This window comes from Panthera tigris, chromosome A3 (assembly GCF_018350195.1).
Source record: "Panthera tigris isolate Pti1 chromosome A3, P.tigris_Pti1_mat1.1, whole genome shotgun sequence".
Classification (NCBI taxonomy): Eukaryota; Metazoa; Chordata; class Mammalia; order Carnivora; family Felidae; genus Panthera; species Panthera tigris.
Window position 1 is genome coordinate 79,719,055 of NC_056662.1, and position 20,643 is coordinate 79,739,697.

The following is a 20,643-nucleotide window of genomic DNA, read 5'->3' on the forward strand; positions in this document are numbered from 1 at the left end:
TCCAAGACCACTGGTGTTTTTACAAAGGGGAAATCTAGACACAGACATGCACAGAGGGAAGACTGTATGAAGACATGTAGGGAAAACACCAGGTGAAAATTGGAATTCTGTTGCCACAAGCCAATGAACGTTTGGGGCTTCAAAAAGCTGGAAAAAGCATGGAAGCATGCTTCCCTAGCTCCTTCAGAGGGAACATGGTCCTACTAACACCTTGATTTCATATTTCTAGACTCCAGAACTATGAGACAATAAATTTCTATTTTTCTAAGCCACCCAGTCTCTGGTTCTTTGTTATGGTGGCCCCAGAAAACTGATACACCTAGATTTTCTATTCCAGAATTTATTTTGACTCATCCCTTTGTTGGATAGATTTCATACATAAGTTGTTTTTCAAGAAGAGTTCCTGGGTGCTTTGTTCCCTAAGGTTTCAAATGCCTGAGAATGTTGGTCTGCTGTCTTGTGGCATTGACATGAAACCCAAAGAAATTTTATTTTTCTCTCTGAACATGGTTTACTAACTACATGGCTAAATCCATGTGAGATTTTCTTTATCCTTGGTGTTTCATAACTTTACTAGGATATATCTTGATGTTGAACAGTCTATATCAATTTTTCTTGGGATGTATGTGCCCTTTTGATTCAAGTCATCTTCATTTCAAGAAAGTCCTTTTCAATTTTATTTTTCAAAATAATGTATATTTAATTCCTTTTATTCTCCTTCTTCAGAAATTACTGTTCTCCTTCAGAAATGCCAAGGATCCCTATTATTGGTCTTCTATAACAATAGCAATTTTCTCTAGAACTATGTAAAAATTGAGTCTCATGCTCTACTGACTAAGCCAGCCAGGCGCCCCCTTATGCTTCCATTTTTATCCTGAATGTACTACTTTGCTTTTTACTCTCCTTTTTTCATTTTTGAAATCTCTTTTTTTTAATTCTTATGTCTTTTCTTTGGGGTCTTTTTCTAGATAGTGTTGTCTGAAATTTCTCTGAGAATATGGAGACTTTATTTGAACATCTTTGGGTAATACCATGCCTTGGATAATTCCTCTTGTGTTTTTTTTCTTTCTTTCTTTTTCTTTTTCTTTTTGATCAGCCTTTTGTGTAATACTCCTTTCCTCTACAATTTCTTTTTTTTTTTTAATGTTTATTTACTTATTTTGAGAGAGAGTGCCCAAGGAAGGGAGGGGCAAAGAGAGGGAGAGAGAGAGAGAGAGAGAGAGAGAGACAGAGACAGAGACTCCCAAGCAGGCTTCACACTGACAGCACAGAGCCCAATATGCGGCTCCATTTCACAGCTGCAAGATCATGACCTGAGCCAAAATCAAGAGTCAGATGCTTAACCAACTGAGCCACCCAGGTGCCCCTCCCTTCCTCTACAATTTCTATGTGAATCCCAACATGGTTTGAATGGCAGACACTACTGGCCGAATAATGGTATAACACGTGAAGAAGTTGGTGAGATTGGAGAACATCTAGGAGACTCAAATTTTAATAGACTTTGTTGTCTTAAACACCTTCTCAGTTATTTCCTTTTCCTTGGGGACCATCTCCTCTGAGCTTTTGGTGTTCTGGAAATCCATGTGGCTCAGACTCATAGGCTCCTGGTGGTACAAACTGGTGGTTCCTGCCTCTACCTCCTCCTTCCCCTTGCATCATGCCATGCATCATCCCCACATATCTGCCTCTCTGGAGGTGAGTTTGGTAAGGTGGTTCCTGCAGCCCTATCACCCAGGCCACTCTGCACAGTGAGTCATGCTCTCTGTGGGACATTCCCCCAGTTTCTAGAGTCAGCCCCTGATACCACAGCTAGTGGGTGGAGTAAAGTGGTCATCAACTAAACTTCCACCATGGACCTTTGGTGAGATCTGGGTCCTACTGTGCATCTAAGGAGGCACCTGGCATCTCTCTTTTCCTGTTCCAGTTCTGATTCCACAGTAACCAGCAAGTTTGCTTCATGGTTTCTGCTTTGGTGCTCCCTTGCTTATTTGAAAGTGGAAGCCTCCCTTTGTCTATTTTTCATTTCTTTTGTTATGTTCAGTGGGTTTCATAAAAGAAATATTTATGGGATAAATATTTTAACAGGAAGTTTCTTGTTTTAAAATGGTATTATAATAAATCCTTTTATAGCTGGGGAAGATTTATCTTTATTATATTTATATGTGAATATATAATACATTAGAAATAGGAACATGATGTATTTTTCCATTTGTTTATATTCTTCTTAGCTTTAAGTGTCCTTGCTTATGTCATGAACAGCACTCTATATTCTGTTTGTTTCTTTTCAAAATGATGATACCTTTATTACTTTTTATTATAAAAATAGCAGATGTTCATCGTAAAACATTAAACAACACTAAAAAAGAAGAATCACAGTGAAAATCATCTGGAATTCTGCTATCTATACATAACTGCTATTAGGTTTGTGTAATCATCTTTTGAGACATTTTTTAAGTATCACGAATGTATGTATAATTGACAAAACAGGATCATAGATGCTGTTTAGGCAAGTTTTTGTTTAATTATATAAGCACTGTGTTAATACCTTATCATTGGAAGAAACTCAAAGGAAGCAGACAAGCCATTTCTTACTTTCTCTCCATTCTCTTCCCCTCCCTTGGGAAAAGCACTTATCTCAGATTTTCAGGCTATTTTCTATTCATTTACATACATATACATAAACATATGAACATGTATGAGTTTTGAAGGCATAGATTATACTGAATATGATTAAAACTCTCATTTGATATTTTATTTTTTGTTACTATTGTGAATAGGATCTCATTTTTTATTAAAACTTCTAATCAGTTGAAAGGAATTATACTGTGTTTTGAATATATAGTATATCTTTTTTTTTAAGTAGGCTCCACACCCAACATGGAGCTTGAATTCACAAACCTGAGATCAGGAGTTATGCTTTACTGACTGAGCCAGCCAGTCACCCCTTGAATATATAGTATATTTTATTTTCATCTACTTTATTCAACTGTTCTATCAATTTGTATGAATTACAACCCATGAGTTTCCTAAGTTCCCATTTATGTTTGCATATTCTATGCAAGTTTTTGCATATTCTGTTCTAATATTTACTTCTCCCAATATTGTTTTTTTAATTTTTAAAAAAATTTTTTAACGTTTATTTATTTTTTTGAGACAGAGAGAGACAGAGCATGAATGGGGGAGGGGCAGAGAGAGAGGGAGACACAGAATCCGAAGCAGGCTCCAGGCTCTGCGCCATCAGCCCAGAGCCCGACTTGGGGCTCGAACTCACGGACCGCAATATCGTGACCTGAGCTGAAGTTGGACGCTTAACTGACTGAGCCACCCAGGTGCCCCTATTATGTTTTTTTAATGTTTATTTTATTTTTGAGAGACAGAGAGAGTGTGAGTGGGGGAGGGGCAGAGAGAGAGGAAGACACAGAATCTGAAGCAAGCTCCAGGCTCTGAGCTGTCAGTACAGAGCCTGACGTGGGGCTTGAATCCACAAACTGTGAGATCATGACCTGATCCAAAGTAGGATGCTTAACTGACTGAGCCACCCAGTCTCCCCTCCCAATATTGTGTTTAAGTAACAGTGCTAATGTAGAGAAGTGATTCTAAGACTTTATCATGCATCAGACTCACTTGGAAGGCTTATTAGGGATAAACTTGCAAGATCTATACCTACAGAATATGAAAATTATAAAATACTCCTGACAGAAATTAAAGAAGACCTAAATAAGTGGAGAGAAATTATAAATTCATGGATTTATAAGAAGACCCAATATTGTTACATGTCAATTCTCCCCAAATTTATCTGTAGATTCAATGCAATCCCAATCAAAATCCCAGAAGACTCTTTGTAGAAATTTAAAAACTGATTCTAAAGTTCATCTGGAAATTTAAAGGACCTAGAATAGCCAAAACAACTTTGAAAAAGAAGAATAAAGTTGGAGGACTGACTCCACTTGATTTCAGACTTATAGAGCTACAAAAATCAAGGCAATATTATATTGGTATAAAAACAGACAAACAGAACAGTGGAACAGTCCAGAAATAGACTCACACATATGTGGTCAACTGATCTTTTTTTTTTTTAATTTGTTTAATGTTTATTTATTTTTGAGAGAGAGAGAGAGAGAGAGAGAGAGAGAGAGAGAGAACACAAGCAGGGGAGAGGCAGAGAAAGAGGAAGTCACCCAATATCCGAAGCAGGCTCCAGGCTCTGAGCTGTGAGCACAGAGCCTGACGTGAGGCTCAAACTCACAAACTGCGAGATCATGACCTGATCCAAAGTCAGATGCTTAACTGCTGAGCCACCCAGGCGCCCCATAGTCAATTGATCTTTGACAAAACTGTCAAGGCAATTCAATGAGGGAAATGATAGTCTTTGAAAAAAAGTAGTGTGGAATAGTTGAAGAGTCATATGCAAAAAGATAAACCTTGAGTTTTACCTCATGTCATATATAAAAATTAACTTGAAGGACAAGGAAAGATTGAGGAATTGTCATAGATTGGAGAAGACTAAGGAGTTGCAACAAAAAAGGGACAGTAGGAGGAAATGGGTGAAATTTAAATCAAGTCAGTAGCTTAGTCAATAAATATTAACTTCTCTCATTTGGTAATTGCTGTATGGCTTATGTAAGTTGTTAAATTGGGGGAAACTGGGTAAAGCATACATGTGAACTCTCTGTATTATTTTTGCAGTTTTTCTGTATAAACTTATTTCAAAATAACACGTTTCTTAAAATGAACTTTAAATGGATCATAGACCTAAATTTAAGAGCTAAGTTTCTAGAAGAAAATTTAGTAGAAAATCTTAGTGGGCTTAAGTTTAGCAAGATTTTTTTAAAAAAGACACAGAAGGCACAAACACAGAAGGCATTGGACTTCATCAAAATTTAAAACTTTTGCTCTTCAAAAGACACTGTTACAAAAAAAAAAAAAAGGTAGGCCGCAGACTGAGAGAAAATATTTGCAAAATATATATTGGACAAAAGACATGTATCTAGAATATAAGAAGAACTCTTGTAATTCAGTAAGATAAACAACCCAATAAAAAATGGGTGAAAGGTTTGAACAGATACTTCACCAAAGAAGATAAACAGATGACAAATAAGCACACAAAGATGCTTCATGGTATTAGGCATTAGGGAAATGCAAATAAAAACCACAATGAGATACCACTACACACTTTTCAGAATGGCTAAGATTTAAAAAGACTGATGACCTTACCAACTGTTGACAAGGATGTGGAGGAACTGGAAGCTCATACACTGGTGGGAATGCAAAATAGAACAACCACTTTGGAAAAGAGTGTGGCAATTTGTTTAAAAGATAAACATACAACTACCATATAATCTAATAATTTGCCTTCCAGGTATTTACCCAAAAGAAATGAAAGCATATATCCACACAAAGACTTGCACATATATGTTCATAGTAGCTTTATTCATAATGGCTCCAAACTGGAAACTATCCAAGTTTTTATAAACAGGTTAATGGATACACAAATTGAGTATATCCACATAATGGAACAATAAAAAGGACTGCTATAAAAAGGACTGGAATCTTGACACAACATGGATGAGTGTAAAATTTATTATGATAGGTAAAGGAAGATAAAGAAGGGGCGCCTGGCTGTCTTAGTAGAGTGTGTGACTCTTGATCTCCAGGTTGTGAGTTCGAGCCCCATGTTGGGTGTAGGGATTACTTAAAAATAAAATCTTAAAAACAAAGAAGACAAAGAATACTGTGATTCTATATATGTAATATTATAAACATTGCAAACGAATCTAGAACAACACAAGATCAGTGGTTGCCTCAGGCTGTTGAGAGTGTGTTTGGAAAGGGGAAGGAGGGAGAGATGACGATGGGGGTTGAAGAAACTTTAGGGATGATGAATATGTGCATTATCTTGATTGTGGTGATGGTTTTATAGGTATATACATATGTTAAACTCATTAAAATGTGCACTTTATGTGTAACGTATCGTATGTCAATTAAACCTCAACTGAGCTGTAAAAAAATAAAAAAGGAAGAAAGGAAGAAATCTCCTGGAAGACTCATTGAAAAGTTTGCTGGGTCCCACCCTAGCATTTCTGATTCAGCAAATCTAGGGTAGGACCAAGAATTTGCATTTTAAGATGCTCCCAGGAGATGCTCAGGCTGATGTTCCATACTTTGAAGATCACCGGTATACAGGATTTGGCAAACAGCTTTGTGGTGACATTTGTCTTTTCATTTGCTCTGATGACTAATTTTTTGTGTCAGATTGATTAGGCTATGGGATGCCCAGATAGTTGTTAACAAATTATTTCTGGGTGTGCCTGTGAGGGTGTTTCTGGAAGAGATAGCATTTGAATTGGTAGACTGAGTAAAGACCAATGAGGTGGGCATCATCCAATCCATCGAGGGCCAGAATAGGACAAAGGTAGAGGAAGGGTGAATTTGTTCTTTTTTGCATAAGCTGGAACATCCATCTTTTCCTGCCCTCAGACATTGGCATGCCTGGCTCTCTGGCCTTTGTAATTAGACTGGGATTTATTCTTGGCCCTCCAATTCTTGGGCCTTTGGATTCAGGTTTATATCATCAGCTTTCCTGGTTCTCAGGCCTTCAGACTCAGACTGAGTTATATCACTGGCTTTTCTGGTTTTCCAGCTTGCAGGTGGCAGATTGTGGGACTTCTTGGCCTCCACAATTGTGTGAACCAGTTCCTATAATAAATGTTCTCTTCCGTTTATCTATCTGATCAATCTATTGTCATCTATCATCTATCAGTTCTATTTCTCTGGAGAACCAAGACTTACACACATCTGTCCAGCATCCCAACACCCTTGTTACTGTTAGGGAATCTATACAGTGGAGCCAAGACTCTGCCTCCCACCACAGAAACAGAGAGTGTAGTCTGCTTTTTTTTTTTTTGCCCCCCCCCCCCCACCAGCAGCTAGAGTATTGGCTTGTGGCCTCTACTTGGCCAGTCAGATGCTTCATGTGGACTTGAACTGTAAGAAGCTGTGTAGGAGTGAGAGCCTGAGGCTCCAGCAGGAGGAGTCCTAGGGACCAGACTCAGCAGAGCAGCTGCAATGACCAGCTGCAGTGGGGCCCGCAGTGGTCATGGCAGATGTGCCATGTTGGTGAGCTCCAGAGTTCTAGGCTGTTTGCTCCTGACGCATCATCTTGATAGTCTTCTTCCTTTGGCTCCTGTTCAAACTTTGTGTGTTGGCACTGCTGCTGATCCTACGAGCTACTGATAATATATCTCTTAAGAGTTGAGTTGTGTCCCCCAGAAATTCACATGTTGAAGTCCTAACCCCCAATAGCTAAGAATGTGATCTTACTTGGAGATGGGATTGTTGTGGAAGTAATTAGTTAAGATGAGGTCATACTGGAGTAGAGTGGGCCTCTACTCCAATATGACTGTTGCCCTCGTAAGAAGAGGAAACTTGGACATGGACACATACACAGAGGGAGTGGCATGTGAAGTTGAAGGCAAAGATCTACAAGCCAAAGAATCCAAAGATTGCTAGCAGACCCCTGGCAGCTAGGGGAGAGGCACAGAACCAATTCTCTCACAGCCTCCCAAAGGAACCAGTCCTGCCAACACCCTAATTTCAGACTTGTAGCCTCCAGAACTGAGACAGTTTCTGTTGTTTAAGCTAGTTTGTGGTACTTTGTTATGCCAGCCCTAGCAAACAAGTAGAATACTCTGAATAAATCTGGTTTCTGCTTAAGTTAGTTTTTGTTGTTTGCAACTAAGATGTATGACTAGTACAAGCTCCCAAAGGGTGTTGGCAAATCACCAGCTATGGAGGTATGTACAAATAAACAGTGGGTGTAAGGGAATGAGTCAGCATGAACAATCTTAAAGAGCAGTAATATCTTGTTGATGTCCCAGAGGGAGTGCAAACAGACAGGAACAAAAGGGGCAGGGGGAACCCAAGTCCTGATCAGAGTTGACATCTGTCTGAGGCCCGATGCAGAGATATATAATTCCAAGGAAATTAGATGATGCTCTCAGCTAAGTAGGGTCTAAGGCAATAAGATTTATAGGAATACAGCAAGAGAAGTCAGACTTACCCAGGATTCAAGATCCTTCTTGAATGCCAGAAAGATAGATATGCCCAAGTGCCAAAGATTCAGGAAGCTGCCATCAGAAAACATTCTTAATATGGAGGTTGATGTTGACCTCCAGCCACTCTGGACAAAAGTCAGTAGCGGACTAGCTGCACACTGACTCATAGGTGGGATGAGGCCTCCTCATGGCTGCAATGCCAGATGATCATTTTAGGTGGCTGGGATCAAGGTTTTTTGTTTTGTTCCTATTTCTAAGAACAATGCTTCTGCTTTGCATTAAAGATAAAACCAGCTTTGTTTTAAATAGCTCTGTATTTTGCTATTGTAATATATTTCTATTTCTCCCTTGAAAAAAAATTTTTAACATTTATTTATTTTTGAGAGACAGAGACAGAGCACAAGCAGGGGAGGGGCAGAGAGAGGGAGACACAGAATCTGAAGCAGGCTCCAGGCTCCGAGCTGTCAGCACAGAGCCTGACGTGGGGCTCTAACTCAAACTGTGAGATCATGACCTGAGCCGAAGTCGGACGTTTCACTGACTGAGCCACCCAGGTGCCCTTATTTCCTCCTCTTTTTAAAATAAGAAGTACCTCTTTTTAAAATAAGGGGCCCCTGGGTGGCTCAGTCAGTTCAGTGTCCAACTTTTGATTTCGGCTCAGGTCATGATTTCGCAGTTTATGGGATTGAGCCCCACATCCAACTTTGAGCTGGTGGTGTGGAGCCTGCTTGGGATTTTCTCTCTCCCTGTCTCTTTGCCCCTCCCCTGCTATCTCTCTCTCTCTCTCTCTCTCACACACACACACACACACACACTCCCTCTATCTTTGTCTCTCTCTCTCAAAATAAATAAACATTTAAAATATGAGAAGTACCTAATGAATTTTATCAAGTGCTATTTCAGCATCTGTTGAAATCATTGTATTTTTCATTATTTAATCCAGTGATGTAGGTGGTATTATTATTATTATTAATAATACTTGCCTTTGTGTCAAACATTTCAACCATTCTTGGGATAAAGCCTCTTTGGTCATGGTGTAATGTTTCCCATAATATATTAATGAAAACGACTTTATGTAAATATATATATTATATTTATTTATTTAAAAAAATTTTTAATGTTTATTTTTGAGAGACAGAGAGAGACAGAGTGTGAGTGGGGGAGGGGCAGAGAGAGAGAGAGAGAGAGAGAGAGAGAGAGAAAGACACAGAATCTGAAGAGGCTCCAGGCTCTGAGCTGTCAACACAGAGCCCGACGCGGGGCTTGAACTCACAAGCCATGAGATCATGACCTGAGCTGAAGTTGGACGCTTAAACGACTGAGCCACCCAGGTGCCCCTACATATATATTTTTGTAAATTCAACTTATTTAAACAAAAACAGTTTACCCCTGTTTCCTGCCTCCACTCCCTGCCTCTGGTAACCACCAATCTCTTCTCTGTATCTGTGAGCTTGTTAAGTGATTGATTCCACAGATGAGAGAGATCATATGATCTTTGTCTTTCCCTGACTGATATATTTCACTTAGCATAATGCCCTTGATAAAATATCTTGTATATTTTAATGTAAGATTTATGTGTGGCTTGAGGTGAATATTTCCTAGAGATGTGCTCTTAAAGTTTTTCTCATTATTGCCCACCTGAGGAGAACTTCTAGGTATTTTTTTTCTTAGCTGTCCCTCTATGTAATTTCATGTCCACAGATATGCTGTATATTAGTGAATATACTATATGGATATCTTCATTTTTTACATAAAAAAGAGGAAGACTTTTTTAGCCCCCTCAAGAACCAAATTGCTCCCTTGGAATGCACTGAGATTACACCACACTGAGAACACATGGCCTATAGTATTCTTTATTTGTACATTATATTTATTAGATTTCAGGATCAAGCCATATGGTTTTACATCTTGGAAAGAACTATGCAAAAGGCCACACTTTTCAAGGTTCAGAAATGATGTATGGAATACCAGAGATGCTTTAAGGCCAATACATTTTAGTAAAGACCAAGTCTGTTCATCAGCTCCTCTCTGACCATCTGTGATTCAGAATATCTGTAACAGTTTTGCAAGGGCAGGTTATAAGATGTGAGGGGAGACCAAAGGGTGGAGGCCTAGAAAGTCACTAAATCCTCAAAGCTGAATGTATTGCACATATGGCCTGAGCGGGAGAGCCAGGCACCCAGGGAGAGCAAGACTCCATTGAGGCAGCTCTTTGTCAAACCAAGAAAGTAAAGCCAAGGATTGACAGCACAGTGACTGGGTTTAAATTGAGGGAGAAGAAGTGGAGGGCAGAGGTTGGAGTTACAAGTTGAGCTGAAGATCAAGGATATAGCAATAAGTATGAATATGCCTAAGAATGAAAGTCTGAGGCTTTGTTCTCAAGGGTTTATTTTGCTTGCCACACATGCCTCTTTGGGAGCTTCAGTCTTATCTTAAGGAGACAGAACTCTTGTTTGCACTTTTCAAGATAGATAACAAGCCTTTGAAAGTTTGGGGAGGGTTTAGCATTCACCCATACTGTGGTGGATGCACCTGAGGTGACTTCCGATGAGTAATGCTCCTGTATAATCAATCCTGTCCCATTAAATGCAGTGATTTGCTTCTAACCAATATACCATGGGAAAGGTGATGAGATATCAGTATGTGATTACATTAATCATATAAGACTGTCTAAGTAGACTGGAAAGATTCTGTTGCTGGCCTTGAAGAGGCAAAGTGCCATGTTGTGAACTCCTTATGGAGAGGGCCACATGGGAAGGGACTGCAGGTGGCCTAAGGACCTGAGGATAGCCAATCATCAGTAAGAAGCAGGGCCCTCAGTCATACAGCCACTAGGAAATGAATTCTGCCAACAATCAATGATCTTGGAAGTAGACTTTCCTCAGTCAAGCCACCAGATGAAAACATGGTGCAGCCGCTTCCTTGATTGTTACTTGTGAAACTCTCAGCCTTGTGTCCAGCTAAGCTGTACCCATGAGCCAGTTTTCCTGAGCCAGGAAAATTTTAAGATAATAAATTTGTGTTGTTTTAAGCTACTGAGTTTGTGATAATTACACAGCAACAAAAAAACTAACACATGTATATGTATACTTAGACACTTCTAGATGAATAACTTTCTACATATCTTCCCCCTTCTCAAGTTATTATTTAATATATATTAGATTAAGGTTGGAGTTTTTTATTGTAAAAAAATTATTCTTTTCATTTGTATGTTTCAATGTTATTAGCATATATTGTTGTGTTCTATTTTACTTTAAACATTTTATATAGTACCTGGAGTCTCCTTTCTCATTTCAAATTTCATTGAATTATGGCTTTACTTTTAAATATGTTTGACTTTATTTATTGAGCCCATTGAAATTATTTTTCATTTTCAAAATTATCTCCTGCTTTTATCATATTTTTTTTCCTCTTTAGTTTGGCTTGTCTTCTCATTACTTTTCTAATATCTTCAGTTGAATTATTTATAAAATGTTCCCTTTTTATCAACCACCAAAAAGAGAACATTTTAAATCATAAAATTTCCTGAAAGTCGTGCTTTGACTATACTCCACAGAGATTACTGTGGTATATTTTAGTCATTATTGTTTTCTGAATAAACTCCTTTTGTTTTCTTGATTTCCTTTCCAGTTCAATTGTTGATTCAGTAAGAATTTTTAAATTTCCAAGTAGTTGGTTTATTTTTATTTGTTTTGGTTGTTGCTTTATATTTCATTTTATTTGGGCCAAAGAACTTAACATGTGTCATTTCTGATCTTTCCAAACTAGTTGAGATTATGTTTGTGGCCTGGTGATATATGAGACCAAATGGGCAATGGTTGTGGACAGTTGGAAATCATACATAGTACAAGTTATCTATTAATTCTATCTCAGGATACTTTTTTCTTGGTTGGGACAGCCTCAGGGTCCAAACTAAGGGTAGAGGAACATCCATGGCTGTAGTTACTAGGGGGACACTGGTTCTATGCTGAGCTGAGGAGGGCACCACTCAAACAACCTGCAAGTGTTACCAAAATAGTTAAAATAATAGCTGGTATGACAGGCAGTTCACTGTATGTTCACGTGGCCTTTCCTTGATGAGTACTTATGGAAAGTGAGATCTCTCTCTTCCTCTTTTTATAAGGGCATCATCCCAACATGAGGATTCCACCCTCATGACCTCGTCTAGATCCAATAACTTCCCAAAGGCCCCACCTCCAAATACCATCCCATGGGGTGGGGTGGGGGTGGGGCATGGAGTGGGGCCTAGAGCTGCAGCATATGAATTTTGGGGTGAGGACACAAAATTCAGCAAGTAACGTTTATTGAAGTGTGTGGGGCAGACGCTGCTACTTGATATATAATCTGATATACATTTTCTCCATTCTCCTTTACTAAGATAACAATTTTGTTCAGGATGGCAATGCACCCAGGCAAAAATACTGCCTCACTTGCATCTGGTAGTGATCAGGTAACCTAGTTGAGGCTTGATGAGCTATAAAAGAGAAGCTATTGTGTGGGATTTCCAGGAAAGCTGTTGGTTTCCTAATGAAGAAAGACTAGTTGAGCTGGCACATGACTTCTACTCTCTCTCCTTCCCTTTCTTCCTGCCTGACATACAGAATCAATGCCTGAAGGTATAGTGGCCACTCTGAATAATGAGGTTGTAGAGGAGGAAACTCTTCTTCCTTCTACCTCCTAGGTGTTCCAGCTGGGGCCCTATAAATTTGACAAAAGACAGACTAACAAGAGAAAAACCATCAGTGCGTGCATCATATATACACACGGGAGCGCTCAAAGATGAGTAATTCAAAGAGGTAGTTGCAACTTGAGCTTATCCAGCATCTCAAGAAAAGAACAATAAGTTTTTAGAGAAATGACAAGAGGAAGGAAAAGGATTTTCAGTTTCTAGGATGGCAAACTGTGAGGAGGTAAATATATGAGGGAAACTAATTGAAGATAAGGGCTAGTTAGTAAGGTTTGTTACATAGATTTCCTCTGGTGCTGTCTCCAGGCTGATAAAGGTTTAAAGTTGTTTCCAGTGATTAACTTCTGTTCTGGTGGGGAGGGGACACCTTTACAAATTTATGTCCTGCTTTTAGGCAAATAGAGGGAGGGCAGAGGACTTTTCTTGTGTTTACTTCTCAATTGCCTTTAGCTCAAAATAAACTTTATGCCAAAGTGGGATTTTCTGCTGCCCTTCAAGGTCAAGAACAGAACACTGTAGCAGAGCATGAAGTTAGGAGGAGCCTGAATACCAGATAATTTCCACAACCTCTGCATTGGCCCTGCAGGCCTTGTGCCGGACTTCTTGTTATTGGGGAAAATTATTCCATTTAATTCAGCTGCCATGTTTGCAATTTTATTATTGTGCAACTGAATTCAAGCCTAACTGAGGATAGGACAGCAAGACTTCTTACTATAATTGTGTTTTCTGGAATGACATTTCCTTGTTTTTATGCCCATTTTTGCTTTATTTGTTTTATAACTGTATATGGGGGTGATATATGCTCACTGTTCCTAACATTTTATTATTACACATATCTTTTCCATTATATGATAATCTTTCTCATTCTTTTGAATACTTTTTGCTTTTATTTTGTAGGCAGGAAAAAGCCAAAATTTTTTTCTCATAGAAGAGAATGAAAAGTTCTGAGTGTTGTTAGGACTAAATATAGAAAAGAAAAAGGTTTTTTTGTCTGTTCTCATTGTCTCTCTTTAGAAATTATAATTGAATGGATAAATAAATGAATGGATATCCAACTAGCCAAATTTCCACTTTAACAGAATTGCTAACCTAGTAGATACAGAGAATAGCAAATTACTATATATCATATTTTAGCAAGAGCTTGGACAGACACTATTCTTTGGACCAGATGGAAAAATGTAAACCAGATGATAATGTAGTTTCATGCATATTCAGCTGATTTGCTAGACAGATCTAGGGAATATGGATTTCTGGAAAATAAAACTTTTAACTTCATGTCTTTATCTATCCGTGATGTACAAACTTCCTATGGATCCATACTCAATCTGCCACAAATATTAGAACATTTAATAATTGGCCTTTGAAGGAAATCAGTTATTATGAAGAAAGGATGTGTTTATTTGAGCTGAGCTGTTGTACATCCAATAGAAAAGTAAACAATAAACTTTCTAATTCCTTTCAGTAGAGTCTTAAGCACTAAAAAGAATAGTCAAAACAAGTCAACTAACTTAAAAAATTAGCCATAAAAATTGAAATTTTCCCTTTATTTCTTTATTTTTCCAGTGTTACTGAGAAATAATGATATACATCACTGTAAGTTTAAGGGATACAGCATGGTGTTTGATTTACATATATTGTGAAATGATTACCACAGTGGGTTCAGGTAACATCCAACCTCTCCTATAAATACAATAAAAAGAAAAGAAAGCAGAAGAAAAAAAAGGAAAACAACGTTCTCCTGGTGATGAGAACTTTTAGGACTGACCCTCTTAACAACTTTCTTATATACCCTATAGCAGTGTTAGCTCTAGTCATCGTGTTGTCCATTACATCTCTAGGGCTTATTACTCTTAGGACTGGAAGTTTGTACCCTTTGACCACCTTCCTCCAACTCCGCCCCCGCCTCCCCCCACCCCCAACTCTGGTAACTACAAGTCTGATCTCACTTTTTATAAGTTTGATTTTTCTTCATTGCTTTAAGTTCATTGCCCATCAATGCTGGGAAAAAAATATGACTTACATTACATACTTACTTATAAGGTACAAATAAACAAAAGGCCTAGTGGAAAAGAGGCAAGGAAATACAAAAAAAAAATTTGCCTGCAAAAATTAAAACAAAAGATGAGCCCAGGAAATGACTAAATATAATGGTAAATGAATGCAGTAATAATTTTTCTACTAAAAACAAGAGCCTCGGTTGAGATTGAAAAATACAATCCATTAGTAAATTGATTATGAAGTGCACTCAAATGTGTTTTTAAAAAGACAAAATCTAGAAAGTTAGATGAATGTTTCCATCAAAATCAAACAAAGAAAGGGAAAGGAGAATTTCCAGAATCAATAGTGGTGTCTGAGGCTTCTTCTCCTCCATCCAGTTCTCCCACAGGGAAGAGATCAATGCCCCCAAATGCTCAGCTCTGAGTGATGCTGCAAGGGGGTTTTTAGGGGCCCCCCGAGGCCCCCATGTGTAGTGGGTACAAATCTCAGTCCACAAACTCAAGTGAGGAAGAAACCTAACCTTCTCTCTTTTCCTTAATACAACTGGTCTTCTAATACAGTCTCCCAGTCCATCAAGGAGTCCTGATCTTCATCCTAGTCATTTGGAATCTACCCCCTTTTCCCGGGGTTGTCTAGTTCTGGAGGACTTCCCAGGGCACGGAGCTGGAGCAGGGCACACGCTCCTTGGTTGCTATGGAGACACAGGTCCCTCAGGACCGGGCATCTCTCTACTTCCGTGTTGCTCTTGAGCACCTGCCAATCACTCCACCAGGCCACAACAAGCCCTTCTGTGGAGTCTTGCTACCTCTCTGACTGGGATTCTCTCTGGAAAGTGAGACACGGGCACTCCTGCTCTCAGATCCTACATGTTCATTTGGGATTTTGCTCTCTCCTTGGGGGCTCAGCTCAGGACAGAGGTCCCTGAATCCTTTTGTCCGTGATCACTAACATCTAAGCCAGAGGGAACAAATTAGTAGCCTGCAGGTCAAGTCCCGTCCAGCAGGTATTTTGTCTGGCTCAGACAGTATTTAAAGATTCTTCTGAAAAGATTATGAACATTTTTTTTTTGAAGAAGAGCTGTAGCTTTTAGATCCAACTACCAATTACTGGGAAGTACAGAAAACAGAGAAGCATGTTAAATGACACCAGCAAAATCCCGACTATGGGAAAGTACATAACAAAGGATGTGGCTTCTTTAACAAGTACATTGTAAGGACAGAAAGATGGGGTCACACCTGTAGGTTAAAAGAAACTTAAAAACACCAATCACTTGCAATGTGTGGACTTTGGATCCTGTTTCAAACAAACTGTAAAAAATAAAGTAATATAAAATAAACATTTATGACCTTCATGAGAAAATTGTAAATTTTAACACTGACAGGCTATTTGATGTGTAATTATTGGAATTCTGTTTAGTTATGATATTGTGTTATAGTTAGAAACATGAGCCCTTATCTTTACCAAAAAAAAAAAAAAGCATATCTGGGATTTACTTCAAAATAATTGAAGATGGGGGCAAGTGGGTGGGGTTATGGATGAAACAAAATTGGCCATGAGTCCATAATTATGGAAACTCAGTGATGAGTACAAGGAAGTTCATTAAAGCACTTTGTCTATTTTAAATATGTTTGAAGTTTTCCATTATAACATTTTTTAAGGGGAGCTTCCACATAAAACATCTGATTTTGGATTCTCTTGGAAAAAGGGAAAGAGCTGGTAACACGAGGATAGACCTCCATACTGCAGCAACCAGCCAGAGTTGAGAAGTGTTACAGGATAGGCACCGAGGAAACTATAGTCCCTGCCATCCCTGTTGTCCTTAAACCTGGCTCACTTCCCGTGTTTATGGTACCTGTCTCAGCCATCAGTGTTCTAATCTGCAACCCACAGGAAATTTCCTTCCAACACTCCCCTCACCCAGGTCACCCACTGTTGTTCAGGTGGGGCTGTGCCAAAGGGGGTACCTGTTTTTCCTCTCCTTTTCATGATGCTTTTCCCCCAAATCCTTTCTCTGTGCTATGTGCTATTCTTTTTGGGCCTCCAAGGGTCTAGGATTTTGAAACTCAAAAGCCAGAAGGAAACACTTGTCCCTCCTTCCCATCTTCTGCTTTTGGTCATTACGCCCCTTCCCTGAGGGAGTGAGAACAGAACAACCTGACACTCGATGAAAAACCGGGGAACATTTGGTTAAGATGTAGATACAGGTCTTATACAATATCAGATTGGTGAATATTAAAAAGTTGGGTAATATCAAGTGCTGCCAAAGGTGAAGGAAAACAAACTCTCATAGGAGTGTCAACTGGCATAACTTTCCGGGAAGCAGTTTGGAAGGGTTAAGTGAAGCAAACAGATAGACCCTACAACACAGCTCCCCTGGATGCGGAGTCCAGAGCAACTCTGGACTGAGCCCCCAGAGAAACACCTGTGAACATGTTCTTGTAGAATCATTTGTGTTAGTGAGAATTTGGAAACACCTGGATTAGAAGTTTATTAATAGAAAAGCAGATACATAAAATGTACCCAACAATGAGGACTGTTCAGCAGATAAAAGAAATGTTCTGGTTCATGTTTATCCTATAACTTGGAGCCATCTCAAAATCTCATCATTGAGATTTTCATCACTGGACAAAATCTCACCTCTGGACAAAAGTGAGAAGAGAATGATATACCAAAAGGCCACATCAGCATATTTTTAAAAAATATGCACAAAATAATACCACTACTGGGTCTTGATACAAATAGGAATATAGATGGGCAGGGCACACAGAATCACAGCAATGGTAAGAGGGAAAAAATGAGGCTGGAGATGGGACAAAAAGATGAAAAAAGAAAGTAAAATAAAAGTGAGCCCTGAGAGCATCTGTCTGGCTTAGTCGGTGGAGCATGTGACTCTTGATCTCGGGATTATGGGTTTGAGCCCCATGTTGGCTGTGGAGATTGCTTAAAAATAAAATCTTATAGGGGTGCCTGGGTGGCTCAGTTGGTGGAGCATGTGACTGTTGATCTCAGGGTTGTGGGTTTGAGCCCCATGTTGGCTGTGGAGATTGCTTGCTTAAAAATAAAATCTTACAAGGTGAGCCCTGCACATGCTAATAAAGGTGGTGTGCCTTCAACCAAGGAGTATGGCTGATTCATTCCCAGCACATGAGCTTTCAGCAAACAGAAAATCAAACCAAAACAAAATACTAGTTAATATTTAAAATATTAACCTGATGCATGTGGAAAGAGCACGTGAGTGAGTGGCTATGAATAACCAGGAGGCTAATGTGTGCCCAGAGGTGGCAGAGAGAGCTATCACTTAGGGTTCTAGGCAGAGTGGGGCCAGACAGTGGGCTTGGGCCAGCTCAGGGGACAGCAGGTGTCCCCAAACCTTCAGTCTCCTGTGATTCTCTCCAAAAGCTGATCTCATTCTGGGGTCACCCCTGTTGTGGCCTTGAGTTGCTTAATCACAGACATTCACCTCCTGTCAGCACTGTTGGTAACCTGCTGGGTCACAGAGATTGTCGCCATGGAGTGGTTTCAACTTGTTAATAGCCTCCAGCTCCTCCAGTAAAGTCAAGATATCCTGGATACAGATACTCCTGCAACTCCCCCGTTTTTACATGCCTTCAATACCAAAAGCTACTTTTCAGATAGTGCATTGTATGATAGAGACTAGAACTGTCCAGCTTTCTTTGGTTGGGCTGTGGAGAGGCAGAGAAGAGTGGTTCTGGCAAACAGCCCTGATTTTGCTTGAAATCCCACTCTTGGGAGTGAAGGGGAGAAAGAAAGATGATGTGTTATTGCTGTCTCCTGAGCCCATTCTTCTACTCTCTCCTCCTCTTCCCTTCCTTCCTTTCCTTTTACAAACATGTCTTCAGTGTGAATATGCACCATACAATTTGAATCTGACATTGTTGCTGGCCCTGAAGAAGATTTAAGTCTAGTGGGGAGCAAGCAGTGAGCAGGGTCAAGCGTGGTAGAGATCTGTGGGGGGTGGGGATGCTTTGAGGCCACAGAGGAGGACAGCTACATCAGATGAGAGGATATCAAGGATGGCTTCTTGGAGGTGGTGCTCCTTGAGCTGAGTCTGAAAGGATAAATGCAGTTAACAAGCAGGGGAAGATTAGGGAAAAGGTATTCCTGCTGGAGGAAAGAGCAGGTGGAATGGCTAGGAGGCATGAAACAGCAGGAAGCAGTAGGAAGCTGTCACCAGTTCACCATATATGGACTTGGGGCTCAGGAAGGGTCTTGGGTGCTAGTACTTAACTCATGTCCTATCTCCTCCCTGAAGCTTGCAGAACTGCCCCAGCCCCATCATGTACCCCTCTTCTATAATCTTGCGCTGACATCTTCTAATCAAAAAATTGCATATTATTATTATTATCATTATTATTTTCATGTGAAGGCTTTATTTCCTGTATTTCAACTTACAGAAGGGCGCATGAGCCCAGTGCTTCTCCCATCCGGTGCCTTGCGTTATAGCCTTTGTTCCACCATGGGGATGACTCATGATCCAGTTCGGAGTGGATTCATGATCCAGCTTTTCCGTGAGGAGGCAGACTGAGGCAGTGGGTAGAAGCACCAAATCCCACCCTAGTGCACTAGGTTTTTGTCTGAGAGGCTTCTGCAATTGTGTACCTGAGCCAGGCTGACATCTGGACCAGTGCCCAGGTGAGCATTCTTCTGGGAGGGTGTGGTAGATAGCCTCTGAGATGGTGCCCAGTGAGCCCCATCTCCTGGTTTTCATGGCCTTGTGTAGTGTCCCACATTGTATCAGGGTTGATCTGTATGATCAGAAGAATGTAACAGAAGTGACAGGACATGCCTTTAAGCCTGGCTCCATAAAGACATTATGACTTCTGCGTTCATTTCCGTCTTGGGCTGTGCACTCTGGAGGAAGCTAGTGTATGTTGTAAAGACACATCAGCAGCTCACGAGTTCACGGGGTGAGGAACTGAGGCCTCCCACCAACAGCCACGAGAGGAGGCATTGTAGATGTGGATCCCACAGCCCCAGCCAAGCCTTCAGATGACAGCAGCCCCATCTGACATCTTGACCACAGCCTCATGAGAGACCTTGAGCCAGAACCATCCAGCTTAGCTGCTTCCAAATTCCTGACTGTTAGATACTGTTAGAGATGATAAATGCTTACTATTTAAGCCATGATATCTTAGGGTAATTTATTACATAGCGATAGATAACTAACAAAGTGTACTTGGTAGCTCTAAGTGGCTTTTCCTGCTTGTGTCTGGGGAGGCTTCCTGATGAGGCTTTTGTCGCCTCTGATAGGCAGAAGTGTTGGGGTTCCCCAAAGGCCACATCCACTCACCCCGATTCCTTCCCTCATTCCTCCCTCCCCAGGTACTTCCCTTGAAGTGACCAATAACCCAACAGCAGATGCAGAAGAACCTCGTCCGGACTTCCCTTATGTGACTAGCACAGAGCTTTGGGAGAATGAGCCACCACACCCGACCCCCACCCCTCCAGGGAGGCTTCAGTCAGGGAGGCACTGACTGGCACGGGGACATTCCCAAAGAAATGGTGTAAACACATCTCATCAGAACCTGCCATTGTCTGAAGCACTAACCCCTTACCCCTTTTATTAAATTGGTATATACATCTTTACCTCTGGTTTTCCAGTGACTTACCCATTACTCGGTGCTCTGGAACTCGGTGTGTGCACACACTTTTTCTTTTCTCCTGTGAATCTGGCCACTACCCCCCACCCTCAAACCTGAGTTAGTAGAGGAAAAAGTTGTCCTTCCAACAATTTCAAATCAAAGAAATCCCCAGGGGCCGTCCAATGGGAAGTTCTGAGGCCCTCTGCACCGAGTTTTGTCTGGTCAAAGGAACTGAGTTTAAGAGCAACCACCTCTGCAGGGGAGATGCCCCAGGGATTCACAGCCCTTTCAACCCTGGTGC

The 20,643-nt window shown here is 40.3% G+C and overlaps 1 long non-coding RNA gene across 1 annotated transcript in view; it reads left to right on the plus strand.

The window, feature by feature from the left end:
• Window positions 1-20,525, plus strand: part of LOC122237334 — a 78,656-nt gene extending 58,131 nt beyond the window's left edge. The window contains exons 2-3 of the long non-coding RNA XR_006215755.1: window positions 19,155-19,392; window positions 20,083-20,525. This is a non-coding gene — a long non-coding RNA (uncharacterized LOC122237334). The remainder of the gene's footprint in view (window positions 1-19,154; window positions 19,393-20,082) is intronic.
• The last annotated feature ends 118 nt before the right edge of the window (window positions 20,526-20,643 follow it).